We start from the raw sequence: 19,833 nt of genomic DNA, 5'->3' as shown, positions 1-19,833 counted from the left end.
AAACAGGGTGGCACATGTTAAGGAGCTGAAACTCCTAAACCCTTCATCCAATTTGAATGTGGATACCCTCAAAATGAAAGCTGAAAGTCTGAACTTCAACTGCATCTGAATTGTTTTGTTTAAAATTCATTGTGGTAATGTCTAGAACCAAAATTAGAAAAATGTTGTCTCTGTCCAAATATATATGGACCTAACTGTATAAAGTTGCTGAGATTCTCAGCCAGAAAAGTTGGAGAGATGAGTCAAACGAGTGTCATGTGTTTTTTTTCTCAGCATCCGTATTCCATTTTCCTCACTTTGAATATGACATGGGTATGCCATCCGTATGCAATGTGATTTTAACATTAGCTTTTACATACAGTAATTCTCTGTCATTTTAAGCTAATTTTCTAACTAATAAAACAATATTAGATATAGATAGATGATTGTTACATACAGTGGGCATGGAAAGTATTTAGACTCCATTACATTTTTTAGTCTTTGTTTCATTGCAACCATTTGGTAAATTCAAAAAAGTTCATTTTTTTGTCATTATTGTACACTCTGTACCCCATCTTGACTGAAAAAAAAATCTAAATGTAGAAATTTTTGCAAATTTATTAAAAAAGAAAAACTGAAATATTACATTGTCATAAGTATTCAGACCCTTTGCTCAGACACTCCTATTTAAGTCGCATGCTGCCCATTTCCTTGTGATCCTCCTTGAGATTGTTCTACTCCTTCATTGGAATCCAGCTGTGCTTAATTAAACTGATAGTACTTGATTTGTAAAGGCACACACCTGTCTATATAAGACCACAGAACTCACAGTGCATGTCAGATCAAATGAGAATCATGAGGTCAAAGTAACTGGCCAAGGAGCTCAGAGACAGAATTGTGGCAAGGCACAGATCTGGCCAAGGTTAAAAAGAATGTCTGCAGTATTCAAGGTTCCTAAAAGCACATTCCTTAAATGGCAGAAGTGTGGGACCACAAGAAGTCTTCCTAGATCTGGCTTTGCAGCCAAATTGAGCAATCGTGGGAGAAGAGCCTTGGTGAGAGAAGTAAAGGAGAACCCGAAGATCACTGTGGCTGAGCTCCACAGATGCAGTAGGGAGATGGGAGAAAATTCCACAAAGTCAATTATCACTACAGCCCTCCACCAGTCAGGCCTTTATGGCAGAGTGGCCCGATGGAAGCCTCTCCTCAGTGCAAGACATATGAAAACCCGCATAGAGTTTGCTAAAAAAACACATGCGGGACTCCCAGACTATGAGAAAAGAAGATTCTCTGGTCTGATGAGACGAAGATAGAACTTTTTGGGATAATTTTAAGTGGTATGCGTGGAGAAAACCAGGCGCTGCTCAACACCTGCCTAATACAATCCCAACAGTGAAACATGGTGGTGGCAGCATCATGCTATTATAACGACTCCTGGAGTGGACCCTCTGGGTCATGGTACCAACCCACCCTGGGCGAGCTGACCTAGTGAGGACCACCCTTTATACAGGGAGCATCAGGGGCAGACCCAAGGGGATAAAGTACCACGACTGCTGGAACCAGGTGGCCGGCTCCAAGGAGGTGCGAGAGACCGTGTCTAGCAGGGTGAAGACAGGGGCATGCAGGGTACAGGAGTGCGTAGAGCGGGAGCATGCAGGGTACAGGATAGTGTGGAGCATGCTCTGGGAAGCACGCCTGGGTACAAGGTATTGCAGAGCGCGTACTAGGAAGCACACCAGAGTACAAGGTAATGGCAGAGCACGTACTAGGAAGCACGCCAGAGTACAGGGTAATGCAGAGCACGTACTAGGAAGCACGCCAGAGAGCAAGGTAGTGGACCTAAGAACAGAGAGCGACCATGCAGGGACCAAGCAGGCCTAGCAAGGAGGCAAAACGATAATCAGGTGCCACCTACAGGAAGAGGCCGCCTGATATAAGGAATGCACACCGGGACTTACGGGTCAGGTCATCCAGAACCATAGAGACACAGGGTTAGTGCAGGCTGTGACGGAGTCAGCTTACGCTGAGTCATTTTCTTTAGAGTGGACCCTCTGGGTCGTGGCACCCACCTACCTAGGGCGAGCTAACCTTGTGAGGAACCACCCCCTATACAGGGAGTGTCAGGGGCAAGACCAAGGGGGTGAGCCACTACGACTGCTGGAACCAGACGGCCGGCTCAGGTAGACACTAAGTACGAGTGTCTGATGACAAAGGATGTGCAGGAAACAAGACAAGATGTGAATTCAAGGTATCTTCATTAAGGCAAACTCAGGGTTACTTCAGGTGCAAGACGTGATAACAGGCAAAACACAGCAAGGTGTGTGCAAGGGCACGCCGAGGTCAATAGCATGGTACGTGCCAGGTGGCACGCCTGGGTACAGGCAAGGGCTCAATGGCATCGGACTCCGGACAGCTGGCAACGATCGACATGATCAGGGCATCAGAATGCGGACATCAGCTCCGGACATCAGCCGCAGTCGTCAGGCTAACGATCTCTGGCAGCGATCGGCAGGTTCCAGGCATCCGGCAGGCAAACCAGGGTTCAGGCAAGGAGGCACGACAAATCTCCAGACATAGTGCGTGCTAGGGAACACGCCGAGGTCCAAGGCAAGGTTCCAGGCAGGGTGCATGCTAGGGGCACACCAGGGTCCAGGGCAAGGTGCAAGGCAAGGTGCATGTGTAGGGGACACGCCAGGTTCAAACTACAAGACATGGTGCATGTGTAGGGGACACGCCAGGGTTCAAAGTTCAAAGTACAAGATATGGTGCGTGTGTAGGGACACGCCAGGGTTCAAGGTCCAAGGCAAGTTCCTGCGTGTGCCGAGGAACACGCCAGGGTCAGGGTTTGAGGCAAGGTCCTGTGCGTGCCGAGGGACACACCAGGGTCAGGGTTCAAGGCAAGGTCCTGCGCGTGCCGAGGGACATGCCAGGGTCAGGGTTCAAGGCAAGGCCTGTGCGTGCAAGAGGGCACAACAGGGTACAGGCTAGGGCCTGTGCATGCAAGAGGGCATGACAGGATACAGGCTAGGGCCTGTGCATGCAAGAGGGCACGACAGGGTACATGGCAAGACCTGCGCATACTTTTACAGAAGCACGGGGAGGTATGCCAAGGAGCAGGCTAGGGCCTGCGCGTGCTATTAGAGAAGCATGCAAAGCACAGTGCAGAGACAGCGTGGGTGCAAGGAAGCACAGAGAGCACGGCTGGGGCACTGGCTAGCTGGTTGGGCTGAGGCACAGACAGGCGGGCAAGACTCCGGCGAACCCGGCTGGGGCATAACAGGCGATACAGCTGTCACTGGCCGACGAGCACGGCTGAGGCACAAGCAGGTGGGCACGTCTAGGGCGGGCACGGCTAGGGCGGGCACTGCTGAGGCACAGACAGGAGGCTAGGAAGGCCAGGCGCATGCAAAGGGCACACGAAGAAACAAGGCAAGGCAAGAAACAAGGCAAAGCTAGACAAGGTACGGAACAAGGAGCGGAACATAGGCAGAAGCACAGAGCGGGGTCAGAGAGAGTAAAGGACTAGCAGTGGAGCATAGGCCGAAGCCCAGAGCCGGGTCAAGGGAGAACCTTGAGACTAGCCATGAAATGTGCAAGAGAGCACCATAAGACAGAGTCTAGCAGCGGAGCGCAGGCCGAAGCCAAGAGCCGGGTCAAGGCAGAACCTTGAGACTAGACATGGAATGTGCCAGAGAGCGCACCATAAGACAGAGTACGGAAAATCAGGCAGAGACAGAGAACGTGGAAGTACTACAAGGCTCAGAATAGCAAAGGCCAGACATGGCGAAACAGGCAAGACAGAGAACATAGGAAGTACTACAAGGCAAAGCATAGCAAGGATAAGACATGGCGAAAACAGGCAAAGGCAGAGAACATAGGAAGTACTACAAGTTCAAGGATAGCAGAGACAAAACATGGCACAAAAGACAACACAAGACATGGCACGAGACAAGAGGCAGAATACAAGCAGAGAGCGTGTGCAGAGAAGCACTACAGGGCAGAATGCAGGGGCACAGAATACAGAGATTGACCAAGCAGACCAAGCAGCCATGCAGGGAAGCAACACGATACTCAGGCCCTGACCATAGGAAGGGGCGGTCTGATATAGCACTATAGCACCTGCACTTCCGGGTCAGGACCAGGGAAGGACTTCCAGTTCAATCCTCCAGGATCATAGAGAGCATTGCTAGATCAAACTGGGCTGGACCATAGAGAAGGTCACATGATCAGGGGCTCCAGAAACACCGAGAGGTTAGCTGAGTCAGACAGTGCTGGAACATAGGAAAGGTCACATGATCAGGGAGCCTAGGACCATAGGAAGGATTGCTGGAGGCAGAGCAGAGATGGCTGGTCACACAGCAACGGCATGTAGCCATGAGGTAAAACACACCTGCGCACTGGCAATGGCAGGCAGCCATGAGATGAGGCGCGCGTGCACACTGCTCCAGGCATCTTGCAGCACAACAGTCACGAGGTGCGTGTGCACACTGCTTCCAGGGATCTTGCAGCATAAGACATAACGGGCATGATATTTCAGTGCACGTGCACACTGCTCCAGGGTTCATGCGGCATAACAGACATGGCGGGCATGATAGTTCGGTGCGCATGCACACTGCTCCAGGGTTCATGTGGCATAACAGACATGGCGGGCATGACAGTGGCGCAGTCAGAGCTGCGATTGTGCGCAAGCATGCCCGATGGGACCGAAGCCAGGCGCGCAGTCGCAGAGTCAAGAGCGCGTGGTATGTGCACGCACCCTACGAGACCCCAGCGCCGGCCGTGAGACCGGATGTGAAGATGTCGGGCAGCGTGCACCAGCTTCGGAGGTGCGTGGTGAGAGTGGCATAACAGCTATGGGGTGTTTTTCAGCTGCAAGGACAGGACGACTGGTTGCAATTGAAGGAAACATGAATGCGGCCAAGTACAGATATATTCTGGATGAAAACCTCTTCCAGAGTGCTCTGGACTAATGATGAGCGAGCTTGCTCACCACTACTCTGTACTTGCCCGAGCTCCTCACTGCTTGAGATGCTCGGAGCTCGCCAAGTATTTCCAAGATTGCTCGGCGGGAGCTCGGGTCTCCACCCTGCATGTTTGGTGCTCTTTAGAGAGCCAATAAACATTCAGGGATTGTCTGCCACACACTGTAATGCCGCAGCCATGTTGTTTATGACATTACAGTGATTGGCTGGCCGCACAGCATCATCAGGTCAGGCCAGCTCGTCAGTCTACTCTGGAATCAGGCAGTGTAGGGAGAGTTGCTGCTGAGCTAGGGAGAGATTTGCTTGTGTCTTATTTAGTGTAGGTATACCACAATATATTAGACATATATCCATCTCAACTAACAGTCCTTCTGAGGACTAATCCCGCTGCATAGATATCAGTGCTAGGCAGTCAGGCAGTGTATGTGGCAGACTGCAGTGCATGTAGCAAGAGGGTCTGTATCAGTTCTGTCTGCTGCTGCTTTGACAGATATTTCTAGACATAGCCCCAGGTATCAAGGGCCAGGAAAATTTTTTTTTATCTTAATCCTGATTATTTGATTAAAAAGCAATCCAGAGAGCATAGTTTTTCTGCTCCACTTGCTTGTTGGCACTGTAGAATACAGCCAGATCCTTTCCATATTACAGCGCTAAAAATCCATCTATTTAAAGCTGTTTGTCCATCATCACACAGATCACATATAATTGCCTTCAAAATTCTGCCATTTCTGGCCTCCATTTAAATTTTGTTGCAGTGTGTTAGCAAAGTTTTTGACACCAGTTTGCTGGTAAAGATAGTTACCTACAGGCCAGCTATTTAAAACTGTGGTTTTCCGTCACACAGATCACAAACAAGTTCGCTCCAAATTCAGCCATTTGTAGTGAACGTGGGAAATATTGTCCTCCATTTAAAATGGGCAAGGCACGTGGCAAGGGACATGTAACAGGATGTGATGGTGCATGCAGGGGCTGATGCCAAGCTGAAATTGTGCCACAGCAAACACCCACATCTTGTCGCCCGACCTTCCTGTCCCAATTACTAGGGGACTGCAGTACACCTCTATTGTACCCAAAGCAGTGTCAAAAGGTTGTTGTTTGGATAGAGGATAATGCTTCCAGTTACTTTGCCACCACCACCACACTGTTTTCCACACGGTCAAGTCTCAGTAGCCATGAGTCTGGACCGCATATTACTCACTCTGATCCTCCTTCCTCCCACCATGCCTAGTGCCCAGAGATAACTGATCCCACACTTGGACACTTCGAAGAGCTGTTCACTTTTCCATTTATAGATTCGGGCCTCTTGCCCTGTCCACTTGAAGCGAGGCAAGAGGAGATCGCATGTAGCGATGCCCAAATATTTGAGCAGCCACGGTCTCAAGAGCAGGACGATGATGAGACACAATTGCAAGAAATTCAGGAGGAGGACCAGGGTGCAGAAGTGGAAGACAAGGTGGTTTATGATATATTAACTGACCCAACCTGGCAGGAGGACATGCAGAGCGAGGACAGCAGCCTGACCACCACCAGCATGATCATAGTAACATAGTAACATAGTTATTAAGGTTGAAGGAAGACTTTAAGTCCATCTAGTTCAACCCATATCCTATCCTAACTTGCCCCAACATGTTGATCCAGAGGAAGGCAAAAAAACCCAATGTGGCAAACAGTAAGTTTCACATTGGGGAAAAAAATTCCTTCCTGACTCCACATACGGCAATCAGACTAGCTCCCTGGATCAACGCAATAATAAGGAAACTAGGCACATGGCATCAAAGCACACAACTTTGTGGGCTGTTAGCAGCGGATTAATCAGCGTAACATCCAGAGTCAGCAAAACAGAATGTAGATTTATTCATATCCAGGTTGAACAGCTTACAGCATGAAATGTGATCAGTCTGGTATCTGCTGTGGCTTGCAGCATGGGAGTATTACAACAACAAGAAGGGAAGAGAAGGAGGGGGCATTCTGTCTGTTTTTTTTTTCATTGAACTTTGTTAACAATCTCACAATATTCACAATATATAAAACAGTACAATAGTAGTTGTTGCAATACATACAGATCAATATGCATTATTCCAACACACCCACTCAACAACTACTTATCCTCTCAGTCCCAGTGTGGTTCTCAATTCTTGGAACCTGGCTCGTGGGAATGGCTTTGTCATAATGTCAGCTGCCATCTTATCAGTTTCACAATAAACGAACTGAATTATGCCACGATCTATCAAATCACGTAAATGATGATGTCTGACGTCAATGTGCTTGGTTCTAGCAGTATTCTTTTCACTGCGTGCAAGTTTAATGCATCCTTGGTTGTCCTCATAAATCACCGTCGGCTGAGTTGACGGTGTGCCAAGATCATTCATCAATTGTCTTAGCCAAATGACCTCCTGGCTCGCATAGGCTGCGGACACATACTCCGCTTCTGTAGATGACAAGGCAACAGACACTTGTTTCCTACTAGACCAGGAGATTAAACTTTCTCCAACTTTAAACAAGTATCCGCTTGTGGATTTACGATCATGCGAATCACCAGCCCAATCTGCATCTACATAGCCGGTGAGTTCTAGATCTCCCATTGCAGACAGCTTTAAATTTACATCTTGGGTTTCTTTTAAATATCAGAGAAGTCTCTTAACAGCATTCCAGTCTCTTTGGCGTGGTTTTTCCACATATCTGCAAAGGATTCCAACTGTTGTTGTGATATCCGGTCGAGTTATAGTTGATATGTATAGAAGTGCCCCCACTGCCTGACAATATTTCTCATTGTTTGGCAACAGGTCATCTTCTCCTTCCAGCTTCAGGTAGGATGGTTCCATTGGGGTTGATATACCTTTGGCTTCTGACATTCCAAACTGATTCAGAATTGACTTAATTTTTGCACTTTGGTTTAGAAGAAAACTTCCATCTTCCTCTCTCTGGATTTGGATTCCTAAATAATATGTCACATTTCCAAGGTCTTTCGTTTCAAAATGCTGGTTCAGAATTTCAGCCATTTTTCCAATTTCTGCGTCTTCCTGATGAACTACAATCACATCGTCCACATATAAGAGAATATACATCCACTTTCCATCTGTATATTTTGTGTATAAGCATAGATCCACTTGACCTCTTTTAAAACCTTCTTCCAACAAGACCTTATCCATCTTGTTATTCCATGCTCTTGCTGATTGCTTAAGACCATAAAGGGATTTTTGTAGTTTGCAAACAAGATTCTCTTCACCCCCTTTTACCTAACCTTGAGGTTGAGTCATGTATAAGTCCTCCTCAATGTCACCATTTAAAAAGGCAGTTTTTATATCCAAATGTCTGACATTCATCTTTTGTACAACAGCTACAGCTAACAAAGCTCTGAACGTGGTCTGTTTAGCGACTGGAGCAAACGTAGCATCTTAATCTTCGCCATACTTTTGAGAATATCCTTTTGCCACCAACCTTGCTTTAAATCTGTGGACTTTACCTTCAGAAACATATTTGGTTTTGAAGACCCACTTGCACTTGATTGCTTTTTTGCCCTGTGGCAGCTTGGTGAGTTTCCAAGTTAGAAGTTGATGAAGCGATTTGATTTCCTCATTAGCAGCATTGATCCACTTTGTTCTTTCATGGACAGATAGTTCTTGCATTTTATCCCATGACTGCGGCTCTGATTCAGGTAGTGTCTTGACTATGTAGGATAGACGTTTAGCTGGTACGCCTCTGTTTGATCTTGAAGATCTCCTGATTTCAGATTCACCTGATTTTTCTGTTGTTCCTTCAGTGGTTGAAGAATCCAGCCAGACCTCTACATCCTCCTTGTTATTGTCTTGTAATTGTGACTTCAGCTGGACTACTGGCGTGATGTCACAAAACTTGGGGGACACAAAGTTCTCATCAATCACTACATCTCTACTTATTGTGACCTTGTTTCTGGGTGTAGAATCCTATAACCTTTCTGGGTTTCACTGTAGCCTACCAGGATCCCTTCCTTAGCGTGAGATTCCCACTTAGTTCGCCTTTCTTTGGGAACATGTACAAGAGCTTTACTTCCAAATATTCTTATATGATGTAGTTTTGGCTTTCTGCTGTTCCATTGCTCAAACGGAGTTTTCTCTGTAGCTTTACCTGGTAGTCTGTTCTGAAGATAGCAAGCTGTCATAATTGCTTCACCCCAATATGCTGTGGTCAGATTTGCATCAAACAACATACTTCTTCCACTTTCACAGAGTGTTCGGTTCCTTCTTTCCGCGACACCATTTTGCTCAGGATTGTATGGTACAGTGGTCTGTAATAGGATTCCATTTTTCTTTAAAATGCTCTGTGTCTCATTACTTGTGTATTCAGTCCCATTATCTGCACGTAGAATCTTTGGCATTCTCCCAAATTTATTATATACCTCAGCTAGATATACTTCAAGTTTCTCTGGAACTTCTTTCTTGCTGTGAAGCAGATGCACAACTGTATATCTTGAATGATCATCAATAAATGTGAGAAAATATCTCTTCTTCCCAGGAGTCTGAGTGCTCATTGGACCACAGACATCTGTATGTATTAAATCTAGTGTCTGTTCTATTCTTGTAGTACTTCTCTTAGGAAAAGCTTTTCTAGACATTTTCCCTTTGATGCAGCTATTACATGTGATATATATGTGATATGTATGGTGTATGTATGAAGAAGATAGGTGCTCAGGTGATCATGGGTCTTATTGTTCCTTTTTGCAGTAATTCAGCACAAGTTTAGAAGAACTGAACTTGACCGATACATGACCTGTTAAGAGATATGATGAGAACACGGTAGGTTGAGTGATAAATAACCGCAATGCTCCTGCGTAACACGAGCTGGCCACGAGCTCAAGGATTAACCACGCAGGCGCCAAGCGTGAACATGTTATATAAGCATTGCTTGCAGAAAGTGTACTGCGCATGGTTGAACTGATATCTGATTATAAACAATATAAAACAAAGGGGACTTTCACTGGGGGGGAAGGGACGTTTCCAGAAGGCTTTATGGACGCATAACTTCTGTGATGTTGTGTTAACTGGATGTTTCCTTCTTACCCGTCGAGTCCCCCGAGGGAGAAGTGATGCTACAATATCCGGTAAACGTATTGATGCTTACTTTTCTCTATTTTATAGATGATGATAATGATCAATGTAATGTTAGACTAGTGCTGCTATAATTCATGTGCCTATAACACACACATATCAAAGTGTTACCTAAGGCCTCTTTCACACATCAGGTTTTCGCCGTCAGGCGCGATCCGGCGCTTTTGACAGAAACCGGATCCGGCGAAATGCAATGCCGGATCCGGTTTCCCCCCCATTGACTTGCATTTGCGCCGGATCGCGCCGGATGGCCATGCGTTTCATCCGGTTATCGCCGGATCCGGCAATGTGTCGCAATGTGTCGCGATCCGGCGTCTGGAAAAAACGTCTACTGTAACGTTTTTTTGTCTCCGGCGAAAAAGCCGGACACGCCGGATCCGGCGCGTCCGGCTTTTTCACACAATGAAAGCCTATGAGCGCCGCAATGCGCCGGATCCGGCGAAAGCCTGATCCGGCGGCCGGATCCGGTTTTTTGGTCTGAGCATGCTCAGTAGCTCTGCCCACAAGACATATATAAAAGCAAGACAGTGGGACCCACAGCCACACCCAACATGCCACCCAAGACAGCAACCAGGCGCAGGAGAAGGCAGGAGACCACTGCAGCACCATCCGCACCACCACCACCCCAAATGGAGCAGCAAATAGAACATGCTGAGGAGGGGAGGCCAGCAGCAGATGAGAGACGGTAATTATCAAATAACCCATTCCTCCAAACTAGGGCTATTGAATATCAAGATATTCATTGGCCCTTTGTTTCTCTTTATTCAACAGCCGCCCAATAGATGCAGCAGCAGCAGCAGCAATGGCAGCAGCTGCAACACCACCCACAGGCATGGAGTATGGCCACCAGGAAGACAGCACATCATCTTCTGGGAGCCCTCCCTCGCATCGTCAGCGTTTGACGGTAAGTTTTTATTTCCAAAATCCATCTTCTCTGTAATATATGTCTATTCATGGCCTTTTATTTCAAAACAGGAATCACAAGATGAAGAGGAGCTCCCAGAAGAAGAAGGAAGGGGTGGACAGACACCTGGAGTGGGCTCACAATTGGTAAGTTTTTTGCATCAAACGCAGAAACACAACATCACACTACACACAACACATAGAAAACAATGTTCTGCAGACCACACACAGCAAACAAATGCCTACATCCAAAGACATAACTTTTTATGTTTTCTTCTCTAGTCTTCCCAATCTGGTGCTTGGCCAAGAGGTGCTCGCAGTGCCTCCCAGGGTCGTCGGCGACAGCAACGCGGCGGTCACCAGCGTGTAAGTATAAATATTTTTGCTTTGTTTTTTTGCACTTTTTATTTCATTTCTTTTGTGGAGGCTAATTATGTTATTTTTGTCTTTTTCTTTAACAGCCTTCACAGCGTGCTCCCGACTCTGACGTTGAGGATGGAGGGATTGATATGGACCGCCTCATCGATCTTGTCAGAGAAAGGGAGCCGCTCTGGAATATGGCTGACCGCCGCCACGCTGACCTGATCGTTACCCGATGACTCTGGGAGGAAATCTGTTCGCTCCTTGTGGGCCGCTGGGAGGACCTCGATGTTCGGGCCCAGATTACAGAGCGTAAGTATATACAGTACCGGTTGCTTGATGTAAACCAGTGTTTCCCGAACTCCAGTCCTCGTGGTCCCCACGGATCATGTGTTCAGGATTTCTATTTACTATGGAAATCCTGAAAACATGACCCCTGGGGACCATGAGGACTGGAGTTTGGGAAACACTGATGTTGTATACTAACCACTCCTTTCTCGTTTCAGGGAACAGAATTGTGAATCGGTGGCGGTCTGTGAGGGATCGTTTCAAGAAGGAGTTCAATAAAGAGATGCGGGCCCCGAGTGGATCTGGAGGACGCAGGAGCAAGTACAAGTACGCAGAAGCCCTGTCGTTCCTCCGGGAAACAATGGTCACCAGAAGGTAAATATTACACACCACATGTGAAAAAAAATGTTAGATGTAAATTTTTTTTTCAGCCAGGGCCATACCATGTCAGTATTTTAATTGTTTTTTTTTCTCTTTATTCCACAGCACGGTGAGCAGCACTCGGGAGCCTGCACGATTGGACCCTTCTGAGGCGATCCCTGAGGAGACCGGCACCGAGGGACACTTCGACCGCCCCGGTACATCTGCACCTTCCCAGCCTTCCCACACATTCGACCCATCTGTCCCATCCACCAGCACAGGAGCATCGTGGCCGCCTACATTACATGAAGCTGCTGGTGAGGAGATCGCTTTCCCTTTACCCCACCCTTCTGCCCCTGCCACCTCTAGTACACCTGCGGGTACTGGGCGGCAGCGGCAGAGGGGTCAGGAAAAGACTTATGCGCCAGAGTTCTTGCATCTGAATGTATCTTTCCAGAACTGTCTAAAAGTCTTGTCAGAGCAAATCTCCGCAGGCTATCAGCAGATCAACTCCAGCATTCTGGAGGTGAAGACACTTCTGCAAACCATGCATTCAGAAGCAAGATCTTCGCCAAACCACACCTTTTTCAGGTCTGTTGTGGAGCGCATGGAAACGCTCTCTCCTGCCCAGCAGATGCATGTAATGCATTCATGCCACGCTGCTCTCCAGCAAGTTACCTCCCAACCTCCTCCTCCTCCCACCACAGTAGTTCCTCCACCTGCACCCCCTCCAGCCACTTTCCATCCTCCCCCTCCTATTACATCTACACCCCCTCCAGCCACTTTCCATCCTCCCCCTCCTATTACATCTACACCCCCTCCAGCCACTTTCCATCCTCCCCCTCCTATTACATACCATCCACCTCCAGCCACTTTCCATCCTCCCCCTCCTATTACATACCATCCACCTCCCCAGCACCATCCACCTCCCCAGCACCATCCACCTCCCCAGCACCAGCCACCTCCCCAGCACCAGCCAACTCCCCAGCACCAGCCACCTCCCCAGCACCAGCCACCTCCCCAGCACCAGCAACCTCACCAGTACCAGCAACCTCCACAGTACCTGCAAACTCCCCAGTACCAGCAACCTCCCCAGTACCAGACATCTCCCCACTTCCAGCAACCTGCCCCGTACCAGACATCTCCCCACTTCCAGCAACCTGCCCCGTACCAGACATCTCCCCACTTCCAGCAACCTGCCTCGTACCAGACATCTCCCCACTTCCAGCAACCTGCCCCGTACCAGACATCTCCCCACTTCCAGCAACCTGCCCCGTACCAAACTCCTTCCCCATACAACTTGCCATCAACATCATCTGCTCCTACAGTCCCTGCCCAACCCTCCACTCCACCACCCACCACCTCTTCTGCTTCCCACATGTCCACCCATTCTGTAGTTTTTTCCACACCTTCACCTCTAACTGTTCCTTCCCCACAACGATCCCAGTCCTCTCTCCACACTCCCAGTGTCAAAGTGTCCCGCAGCCCCTACAGCAGTATTTCCACCACACACTACACAGAATTATAATGTGTGTTTTTAAATAAAAATGACCAGTTTTATGGTTTCAGTTTTATAGTTTCAAATTTTTATTAAACATGTTTATTAAAATTTTAAAAAAGTTTACTAAAAAAAACATTTTTCAATAAAAGTTAAATTATTTTACACTGGTTGTCTGTCATTTCTTTCTGCGGCGAAAAAGGTTAAATACAGGGTATTTAAAAGGTGAAATGGTATTCAAAACTAGGTATATAACTGTGGGTAAATTTTAGCTTTTTGCCACAGTTGTGTTCCTGGTTGTGTTTGAAGCAAAGTATTTCACCTAAAAAGTTGTGTTTATTGTTGGTGATTTCCTAACAATGTACACAACTTTTGTTAAAAGGTGAAATACTTTGCATAAAACACAACCAGGTACACACCTGTGGCCTAAAGCTAAAAATAGAGACCATGACAAGATAGCCAACTTTGGTTGGCAAAGGTATATACTGTTGGTACAGAAGGTACACAAGTTTGGGGCACAAATCTTTCACACTCTGTCATCCTGCCAGTGTACTCTGCCTTGAGGTGACATAAAGTATAGTGCAAAATTGTCCCTCATTACTGAAACCGTCACAGAACTTCTAGTGGTAATGTCATGGTAATCTTGCAAGGTGGTTTCTTCAGAGATGTCCTCAATGGAAATGGGTTCCTTGCATATAACAAAATTGTGGAGTACCACGCACGCTTTGATCACCTCGTCCACAGTTTCTGTCTTGAGGTTGATCGCAGTCAATAGGACCCGCCATTTGGCTGTCAGAATACCAAAGGTACATTCAACCATTCTTCTTGCTCTTGTGAGGCGGTAATTAAAAATGCGTTTTGGTCTTGTCAATCCTCTGCTAGAGTACGGTTTCAAAAGGTGTTCTGACAGCTGGAAGGCTTCATCCCCTACACAGACAAATGGCATAGGTGGACCAGATGTTTGCGGCAGCGGTCTAGGTGGTGGGAACTGGAAGGTGTTTCCATACAGTTTACGCCCCATGGCAGACAGTTTGAAAACTTGAGAGTCATTGGAGCGGCCATAGGCCCCAATATCAACCGCAATAAATTTGTATTCCGCGTCAGCGATGGCCATGAGGACAATTGAAAAATATTTCTTGTAATTGAAATATTCCGATCCAGATCCAGCTGGCTTTACAATGCGGATATGTTTCCCGTCCACAGCGCCCAAGCAGTTTGGAAACTGACATATCTGTTGAAACTTGTCAGCAATTTCAATCCACCTCTCTGTTGTGGGCTCTGGTAAAAACTCTTCAGCTAAGGAGTCCCACAGTGCACGGCATGTGTACTTCACAATTCCAGATATGGTGGAAATCCCGAGTCTGTACTGGAAATGCAGTGACGAAAGTGATTCTCCAGTTGCAAGAAATCTGTGGGGAATTAACAAACAATAAATTAGTTTTAAATCACAGCATTACATACCAAAACTGACCTAACACTTGGAGATACAAATTACCACCAACAAGATTGCAGTGAAAGTGTGCTCTGATGCGATCATATCCAATAAATGTGGCTTACCTTAAAGTCACCATCAGACGCTCTGCGGGTGAAACGGAGAAGCGGCAATAGGTGTCCGCTTTTCTTATGAGGTGTGCAATGCGCTCCACCAAGTAATCAAAATTCTCCATTTTCATCCTAACATATCCAAAAAATTTATCCGGGTTTCGTCGAAGGTCCATGCATAGTGTAGTATAGACCCCACGCGTCATTCTCTTGGCTGTGTTGGGGTGGATCCACAAACGTCGTCTACGATGCCTGATGCGCTGCTGTCTCGCTCTCTCCTTCTCCAGAACAATCACCCTCAAACGATTTGCCTCCGCTGTAAAATCCGCCAAATTCTTCAAAATATTTCCAATGACAACATCCATCTTCGCCAGTAAACTTGCTCTTCTCTCCAACCTGCACTTTCTCCTCTACAACCTGTCAAAGAAGGGCTGTAGGAACATGCTATATATAGTTTTCCAGTAGCCAATCCCGTTCGGAAGGCCACAAGGGTCAATTTTAAAAACCGGATCCGGCGTAATCCGTCGAAAAACGGATAGAAAAACGGATGAACCGGATGAGACGGATCCGGTTTTGTCTGTCAAGAAAAAGACGGATCCGGCAGAAAACTGGATCCGTCACATCCGGTTTTACTAAACATTTGCCGGATCCGGCGTTCCGGCACGACGCCGGATCGCGCCTGACGCCGAAAACCTGATGTGTGAAAGTAGCCTTAGTCATTCTGTTATCTTATTATTAATAAAATATAAATTGTTTTACCGAAATAAAGACCTAGTAGTCTTTTTGCCTAATTAGTATATTAGTGAGCGATGTAAGTAAGGGGCTTGCCCCTTTCAAAGTGAAAATTCGGTAAGACAGTACATTTCATTATCTGGTTACATAGATCAATTGTAATGTCCTCAGCTAGTTGCTTTTGAACTAACTTCCTTATTACTTCTGGGTCTCTGTGTGCTAGGCACCTATGCCATACATGAATGCAGTTATTGTGCCTTTCTTCCTGAGCAGTGTACATACACTCTTTGCATTTAAGCTGGTAAAGTTCATTTGTGATTTTTCCTTCTGCTAGTGTGTGGCCCTCTTTTGAGATGATGCAGCTATCATGCTTAAATGTAACTTCATTTCCTTGGTTTGTGAGTTTCTTCACAGATAGTAAATTACTCTCAAGACTAGGCACATAGAGCACATCTTTTACTGGGATCTTCTTGCTTTGTGTTGGTGAGATTTGACAATCAATATAACCATCTCCTATACCTTGTGAAGTCATGTACTGACCATTAGCCATAATCACTTTCTCTGACTTACTTTGGTTAAGCTTAGAAAAGAAGTCCCTGTTATTAGTCATGTGACTAGTTGCTCCAGAGTCTATACACCATGCATGCTTTGATGTATTTACACTGACAGTAAATGCAGTTTCAGTATTCACAGAATCATTTTCTGCAGACACAGCACTTTTAACCCTTTGAAGACTGCTTTGCTTTTTCAGCTGATTCATTCTAGCTTTCCAGACTCTGCAGTCGGCTTTCAAATGTCCTGATTTCTTGCAAACAAAACATTCACGTGTTTCTTTTAGGTGCTTTCTGTTATCATTTAGATTTTGTGTCTGTAAAGCAGATTCTGCATCGCATGTCCTGCTGTTTACACCTTCCGCTTTCCGCTTATATTCATCTATGAGCTTCCCTCTGACATACTCCAATGTAAGCTCATCATCTGGGCGCGCATCTAGTGCGGTTACAAGCATGTCATAGTTTTCTGGAAGACCACTAAGCAGTAATGCGGCTACATGAAAGTCCTTCAAATCTTCCCCAATGCCTCTCAGGCGTTCTACAATCTCTAGAATGCTTGTTATGTAGTCCTGCATATCCTGGCCATTCTGTAGTTTAGACTGGTACAATTTTCTCATGAGATAAAGTTTATTGCTTAAATTTATCCTCTCAAGCACCTTTTGCAGCTGCTCAAACATTTCTCTTGCAGTTTCTCTTTTACACACATGCACAAACTGAGCATCATCTATACTGAGTGATAGGGTACTTTGTGCTTTCTGATCCATCTCTATCCACTCATGTGATACTGGGTCAGGTTTAGGCTCCTGTGTGTATTTCCACGTACCCTCTCTTATCAGCAGCATTTTCACTTTGAATTTCTAGGATTGATAATTCTGGTTAGTGAGACTTGGTACTGTAAACTTCATGGAGTTGCTGCTGCTGGTGGCCATCTTTGCTGTCTTCCTTTCTTTTCTTTGTGCTCTGGGGATCTGGGACTCTAGGACTCTGGGCCCATAACCTGTTAGCAGCGGATTAATCAGCGTAACATCCAGAGTCAGCAACACAGAATGTAGATTTATTCATATCCAGGTTGAACAGCTTACAGCATGAAATGTGATCAGTCTGGTATCTGCTGTGGCTTGCAGCATGGGAGCATTACATTAAGAAGGGAGGAGAAGGAGGGGGCATCCTGTCTGTTTTTTTTCACTGAACTTTGTTAACAATCTCACAATATGCACAATATATAAAACAGTACAGTAGTAGTTGTTGCAATACATACAGATCAATATGCATTATTCCAACATGGGCTGACCCCCAGGATCCAGGAACAGTGTCTGCGGGTGACACCACTGCATCTTCCACTGTTGTGCATGCAAGCCAGTCAACTGTCCATGGTGAATGCAAAGATGCCTTCAGACCTGCACCTGATTGTAAAGGAGAAAGTTTATGGATTAAACGTGCGCTGCTCGACAGATCACTCCTTCCAGAATATGTTAATTGTACTTTTATTTCCCAACGCGTTTCGAAGTTTACACTTCTTCTTCAGGGGATGACATGTACAGACAGGCAAGGCTATCACCGGTTTTATACATAGACAATTCAAAATTTGGCGCCAAAGGTCACACGTTACAGGGAAAAAAATGTCAAAGTTCATTAGCATATAAATGTAAAAAATGGAAAAAAATGTATTGCTAAAAGACAATTAATTCTTTTTATTCTTTTCAGACAATTTAAAAACAGAAAAAAACATGAATTCCAAGAAAAAAAGAAAAAAAGAAAAAAGGAGAAAAAATCTGTATCGAATCGAAAAAAAAGGGAGAGAAAGGGAGGTGGAGCAGGAGACCAGAGCTCAAACCACCACACCAAACGAGCAGGTTGCAAAGAAAAAAAGAAGAAAAGAAAAAGAAAAGGAGAAAAAAAGGAGGCACGAAGGCTTCCTTATGTAGAAACACGATAAAATACTTCTTATAAAACTTTTTATGAATACTTTTTATAAATATATAATTTTGATAAAATATGAAACCTTATACGTGTGTTGAATAAAAATGTATAAAAATGATATAAAATTAATAGAGAACATGTCATCGATACTTGGGAATGAAATAAAATCTATGGGCATGTGAAAAAATACATAAAAAAATATATATGTGCATATATAAAACATAAAAAAACAGGTAGTATACATTAAAAATATATATATACATAAATACACACATACTTGGAAAAAGTGCATGATATAAGGGTGAGGCAAAAGAAGGACTCCCCAGGGATGTAGGAGCCTGATCAGAGGGCAAAAACGATCGGTGGCTCTCAAGGAAAGAAAGTGAAACGTCCAAGAGACACAGGGACTCTGGATCACATCCGAAGAGAAGGGCACGGTGAAACCACACATGTCCTCATCGTGGGACAAGAAAAAGACCAAGGAGGTGCAGGGCAATCCACATATCAGCACACAAAAAAAACTTTTTTAGAGCAATGGGTACTGCAACAATTGAAATACATGAAAGACAAAGGTATATAAAACAAAACACACAACGACCAAAATTAATAAATCGCATTAGTGAAAAAACAATAGAAATTGATAATTGATAGAAGCTCGTCCTATTACAAGGGATAAAGGTCCACAGAAATTATTATAAACGAAAAATGCAACCTTAATATGTCTTTACAGAAAAACTTCCGTTATTTCGTTAAGACCGTTTGGTCTTAGGGTATTTAACCTGTAAATCCAGAAGACTTCCTTCCTATTCAATAGCCCTATTCTATCAGGGGTATTATCCGGTATATGTTCAATAGGGCTGATTTTTAGACCATTTGGATTTCTATTATGTTCTACCGTGCAGTGTCTAGAGAGACCATGTTGCAAAAAACCTCGTTTAATATTATATCTGTGGGAATTAATTCTCAGATGTAGTGGTTGAACTGTCCTGCCCACATATTGTTTTCCGCATTCAAATTCAATCAGATAGATCACGAAATCAGTGGTACAGTTTAGAAATTCCTTAATAGGAAAGCATTCATAAGTGCTAGTGGATTTGAAACATTTATCCTTATGTGCAATACACGTACAACATAGGCAATTCTTCGTGCCACATTTGTAGATGCCCCTAAGAGGGATTTTATCTATAGTCGTACTTTTATTATTAGCATTTATATTTTTTAGGCGGCTTGGAGCCACCACACTTTTGATAGTGGGAGCCCTTCTAAACGTGACACCAGGGCTGCTAGGAAGAAATTTCTGTAGGATGGGATCATTTAGTAAAATATGCCAGTTATTGTTCAGAATCCTTCTGATTTTAATATGTTCAGCACAGAATTGCGTAATGAAATTAGTCGTGAACTTTATGCTTTCGGGTTTTGTTGTTCTAGTTCCATTAATTAGACACTCTTGAGATAAATTAGTGCATTTATTGAAAGCATTCTTGAGTAGATTGTCAGGATATTTTTTCTCAATAAACCTGTTTTTTTAATATTTCTGCTTGAACCTTAAAAACCTTCGTATCAGTACAATTTTTTCTAATCCTTCTGAATTGGTTTTCATGGATGTTCCTCAGCCATTTCCCAAAATGACCACT

The 19,833-nt window shown here is 45.1% G+C and overlaps 1 long non-coding RNA gene across 1 annotated transcript in view; it reads left to right on the top strand.

The window, feature by feature from the left end:
- Window positions 1-18,313, top strand: part of LOC141092621 (uncharacterized) — a 52,134-nt gene extending 33,821 nt beyond the window's left edge. The window contains exon 3 of the long non-coding RNA XR_012232857.1: window positions 17,984-18,313. This is a non-coding gene — a long non-coding RNA (uncharacterized lncRNA). The remainder of the gene's footprint in view (window positions 1-17,983) is intronic.
- The last annotated feature ends 1,520 nt before the right edge of the window (window positions 18,314-19,833 follow it).

Source organism: Dendrobates tinctorius, unplaced genomic scaffold (genome assembly GCF_039654945.1).
Source record: "Dendrobates tinctorius isolate UK_male_01 unplaced genomic scaffold, ASM3965494v1 ptg000060l, whole genome shotgun sequence".
Classification (NCBI taxonomy): domain Eukaryota; kingdom Metazoa; phylum Chordata; class Amphibia; order Anura; family Dendrobatidae; genus Dendrobates; species Dendrobates tinctorius.
The sequence above is the reverse complement of the archived record's forward strand: the minus strand, read 5'-3'. Positions and strand labels throughout refer to the sequence as shown.